The sequence below is a fragment of the Carex rostrata genome, chromosome 28 (assembly GCF_964058835.1).
Source record: "Carex rostrata chromosome 28, lpCarRost1.2, whole genome shotgun sequence".
Lineage (NCBI taxonomy): Eukaryota > Viridiplantae > Streptophyta > Magnoliopsida > Poales > Cyperaceae > Carex > Carex rostrata.
The window spans coordinates 1,253,437-1,259,353 of record NC_135945.1 but is presented as its reverse complement, the minus strand read 5'-3'; positions in this window follow the sequence as shown (position 1 = coordinate 1,259,353).

Sequence of the window (5,917 nt, the reverse complement as noted above, 5' to 3'; positions counted from 1 at the left end):
TTTTTAACAAAATATTCTTGTGGACCCCAGTTGTTCCCTCACTTCCCCTTCCTTTCATTTATTGTTTGCTTAAGTAAAATATACAATTGTGATTTCATTTTGTGAAATCACCGTTTTGAATAATTTTGACTTTTTATGTGTATAAATGATTTAGAATAAAAAATTTAAGTGTGAAATTTTATTTGCTAAAATCATACAGTATAAGATAAGCGTATATGTAGAATATTTCCCTCATATGAATCTTTTAAAAAAATATTATAAGACATGGTATTAACTTATTTTATAAAAAAAATGTATCTAATATATAAATGTTTTTAACGTACGCATTTCACCTAGTTTATTCGGTATAAAATTTCATATTCTTAGTTTTCACAACTATAAGAATTTTATCGCATCAAATGTTAAGAACAATTTAGTGAGGTACTTATGCTTCAATAAAAATATACTAATTATGTATATGATATAATATTAAGAAATTAAGAAATAAATAACCAATACAAGAAATATTGAGTTCGAATACTATAGCAATGAGTGGTGTAGATGGTTTGGGATACATTTTGTACATCTTCGAAGTGCATATCTGGTCCGATTAATTATCAAATTCAGCAAAGTTTAGTTTTTAATTTTTCATCATAATATATTTACTGGCAAGTCGTATTACTTGCATTGTAATTGATTCAAAGCTGCTAGCATTATTTCTTGTATTGGTTATTTATTTCTTAATTCTTATGATTATTCATATACATAATTAGTATATTTTTATTGAAGCTTAAGTATCTCACTAAATTATTCTTAACATGTGATTGATAAAATTCTTATAATTGCGAAAATTAGGATTATGAAATTTTATATCGAATAAACTAGATAAACTATCGTATGTTAAAAATATTTATATGTTAGATTTTATAAAATAAGTTAATACCATGTCTTATAATAAATTTTAAAAAGATTCATATGTTGGAAATATTCTTCAAACAAAAAAAAAATGATATATTCTACATATACACTAATACTACTTTCTGATTTTAGCAAATACAATTTCACACTTAATTTTTTGTATTCTAAATTATTTATACACATAACAAATAAAATTTATTCAAAATGTAAATATGATCACAATTGTATATTTTACATGAACAAAGAATAAATGGGAGTAAATAGGGAGGAGGGAGAGAAAGGGAAAGATATGGAACAAGTGGGGTCCACAAGAGCATTTTGTTAAGAATTTTGAAAGAATAATATTTTATTCTATGTTTAGAAAAAAATGAGCGCTTTGTAAAATTTTCCAAAAAGAAACATAAGTTTAAAATTTAATTTCAATTGAAATTTATTAAAAAAAAAATAACCTGCCCTTTCACTAAATAAATAATATGAACATGTTAGACACATATTGACCCAATTTAATTTATTTTTCATCACGTTGATAACTAACAACTAAATTGACATTTTCCTAATATATATTGACACCAATGCATCCCATCTCTTGATTAGTCTTGTCACCTTGATTAACAAGCAACTATTTTCTAGAAGCAATAATTAATTCACACATGCAAATAATGGCATTTGTGTGGCAAGTTAAAGAATTACGCTTTGATTCTCTCCAATTTTTAGAATTTTTATTATGAACACCACACAGTCGAACATTGGAAAATCGTACTTACTTGAATGGAATGGGAAATATTACAGAATATTTTCATCTCGTAAATGTTAAAATAAATTGCCCTTCTATATAAACTTTGGGACAAAAATTTATTGTGAGACATCTCTTTTCTATTTCATCTCATTTACTTCAATAAAAAAAATAGGAGGACTCAAATTTGAGTCCAATGTCTTCCCAGTCCGTCTGATTGGTTTTAAAATATGTGTGCACCACTTCAATATTCATATATATATCTGCTTTAATATTTGTGCAAATTTAACGTGCACGAATCTGAAAATGAATCAGACGGATTGAAAATCTATGAGACTCAAATTTAAGTTTGATGAACGTTAGACCAAGCTGTTCCCTAAAAAGTATTATATAGGAAAAAAATATTTGCTACAATTTTTATGTAATTGTGTCTTTGTTAAACTCGATGCATACCTTCACCCAAATAACTAATTAGTTTAATCCAGATTTTTCAAAAAATCAGTTATGAATCCAAAATTGGCCGTACCAATTTGGTACATTCTGAAAGTAGCTTTGTTTTATTTATTTTTTGTTTACTTCATTTCAATTTGAGTTTAATTATACATGTGCCCTCCAAGCACATAATACTTGCTTGTCTAAAATGTTATTAAAATACAGTATTGGTAATTACAGTTAATATTTTAGTTAATATTTTTTCGTAAACTAATTAATTTAAAATAAAATTGCTCAAACTAATTTCGGATGAAGGATAATATGGTCAATGTAATTATAATTAAAGATTAATAATAGATTAAATGAAGGAAAATATCATTTAATTTTTCCTTAATTAAATTCAAGTTATCTACATTTAATTTTTCCATTGATCCTTTTGCAATTTACAATCTATTTATGTTCCACACAAAAAAATAGTCACTTAAGTTTAATTTGTCTCTCTGTGACCATTAAACTTTTTATTTGTTATAATCAAGTCACTCCGCGATGTTTTATGTTCAAAATACTAACATAATATGATTCTCACCTCTGTCTCACTTTATATAATTTGTTAATATTTTAGACGAAAAAATAACATAATGACTTGATTAAAAAAATAAAATGTTCAATGACTATATAGAAAAACAATGTGAACAAGTGTGAATAAAACATATTCATATTGTGTTTGATTAAAGGTGCCACAGAAAATCCATTTCATTTTTTAATTAATGAGACACGTGAGATTCAATTCAATGGGTTCACACTTGACCAATTAATAATAATATCATATATCACATCATTTCATATCATATCATATCAAATCATAGTATCCATGGCAACAAAAACACAGCACAGCAGTGGGGCTTGCATGCATGCCTCATGTTGGGTTTTATATATATATACATACATTAATAGTTCTGACAGTATACTGGCACTCTGAGGCAAATCGAGTTTGTCAGTCCACGGAGGATTGCATTACCATACGTACATTGCTGGTACAATTACAAAACCAGGCTCTGATACGGCACTATACATGCACCAAGCTTTGCTACAGTGCCTCCACAGAGATTTAGATGCCCAGTACCTTCATAAAAATAATTGAGTAGAACTAGTGTGAACTGTGAACTAGTGAATTGAAAAAAATCCGACCGGGTTAGATCTGACCGGTCCAAACTGTGGACCGTCTCCGAACCAGTTTGACCCTAGCTAGCTATAGACCTTCGGACCGACCCGATCTGCCCAAAAACCCTCGAAAACCCCGACCCGCCCAACCCCCCAAAAACCTGACTCGGACCGGATTGGACTAAACAGAAACAGTGCAGTTTCGGTTAGAAACAGTCCAGTTTCGACCAGAAACAATTCAATTCGATCAGAAACAGTCCACTGTTTCTTTTTTTTAAAAAAAACAGACCTGGACCAAACTCGCACCCGACCCGTGCTAATTTTGAACCAAGGGTCTAGCACGGGTTTGGTCCAACTCCCCCAAATGGGACCCACCGGCCCCGACCCTAGCTAATCCGTAGACCCGCCGGATTTGAGGACCGTGGGAACTGTGGCCCGGACGGGTTCGGACCGACGGGACCCGACTCGACCCGTTTGGTAAACACTAGGGTGAACACCCTAAGTTCATCAAATTCTTCTGTAAATTAAATTTTAAAATCTATCAGATTAACTTTAAACGACAAATCTAAACCATTAAAAAATTTCTACCTTACGAGTGACGCGTCTATATGTGAAATTTTATATTTTAAATTAATTTTGTATAGAGTCAAGTAGTCAAAAGGAGTTCAAAAAAATGAATGCATTATAATTAATTTATAAACCTTCTAATTTTGATCAATTGACTTTATACCAATTTTCACATAGAGATGCATCACTTGTAAAATAGAATAATTTCAACATTTTAAATTCGTTGTTGGAAGCTAATTTAATAAATTTTAGAGTTGACTTCAGAAAAATAGTTCATCTTAACAACACCTAGTTCTACTCAAAATTATTTACAATATTATACCTGATTTAAAAAAAAAAAAAAAAAATCATGACCTCATGCAGGAGAGGCACATCCTAACCCTTTTCTTCTGAAAAATTTAATATATACCAATTAATGAATTAACTCTTGTATGTACCAGCAAGGTGGAAACGCAGTTTCAAACTATGATCCTAGTAAATATAATTTTTTTTTTCAGAAAATAGAGTTAAATGTTTTATTTTTTTAAACATGGTAAATAAAAAAAATTCTGCATCCTATGATATATATCAAATTTTGAATATATATGTGGAAAATAAGGATCGTTCAGATTTTTAAAGTACGAATTTTAAAACAGTTTACTCGTGAATTTTGAATAGACTCCGAATTGAATATGATTTTGTTTTGAAATAAATGAATTTTTTAGTTATCTCAGAGGATAAGGCCTTAAAAAATAGACATCAGTACGCAATATACAAATATTTTAATTAGAAATAATGAATATCAAGTCACCACCATTTTATCATGAAAAACAAATATTTTAAGTATTCTTTTAATTTTTTAAAGAAAAATATTAAAGGCACAAAATGTTGTGACTCAAAAATGTATGACGAAGTTTTTCTATATTCTTCAAAGTCCACCACATTTTCATTGTTCGCGCATTTTTCATCTTGAAAACATATTAATTACAAGGAACAAATAATACAAAGAAGAATTAGAATAAGAAACAAGTGGTGAACTCGAAAAAGAATTAAAAAAATTGAATGACAAATTGATGAAAAACGAAACTCAAGATAAAACAAAAAATAAAATTTTGAAACAATAAGATAGAACAATTTTTTTAGAGAAAGAAGAATGCTTTCACTATCTTCGTTCCGAGTAAAACTTATAAAGATTTTAAGTTTTCGAATTATTTTAATATAAAGTTAAGCAGTCAAAATTAAAAGATTTATAAATTAATTTTATAGTCCATTCATTTTATTAACACTTTTTGACCACTTGACTTTATACAAAATTAATTTGAAATTCTAAAAATTTTACATGTAAATTTATCACTCGTGAAATAAATCGGTTTCAACAGTTTGAATTTATTGTTTGAAGCTAATCTAATAGGTTTTGGAATTAAACTCGCCAAATACCTTGGTGAGCTTAAGAACCCCCTAGTTCTACTCCTTTGTTCCATTCTCTTCGTATGAGAAAGAGGTTGATAGAAAAATGAAAAACATGAGGATTAGGTAAGCAAAGTTTACATTTATATATGTAGTTACTTTTTTGTAAATACATGCAAGTAGGGGTGTTCAAACGTTCAGTTTGTTCGGTTTTTAATTCAATCGGAAAATTTTGTTTAGATAAATATGTTTTTTTGGTTTAAATAGATCGGTTCCATTAAAATTTTGAATTATGTCAGTTTAAATACATTAGTTCGGTTTAGACTTTTCAAAACCGACTAAATCAAACCAACCGATTTATATTGATTTCATGCTAATTTTATTAATATTATAATGATTTCATTAAACCAAACAGAATCAACCTTCAATTGTTATGTATGACAATGTATTTCTTTTCATAAACAATAATACTAATAGATTACTATTCATATTACATTTTTTTAATATAATTAAAGAGGACAATTAAACTTGTATACTAATATTATTCTATTTATTTACTTCACTACTATCAAATACTAACATTTTAAATTAATTTCATTTTTACTTTCTTTTAATTTTACTTAACAAGCCACATTCAAGTTCTCTTCTTCATCTCATGGATACCTTAGTTAGTTAGTTAGAACTGTCAAATGTTGTTGCAGCAATTGAAATCATGCATACTATTTATTCCGAATTTTTTTT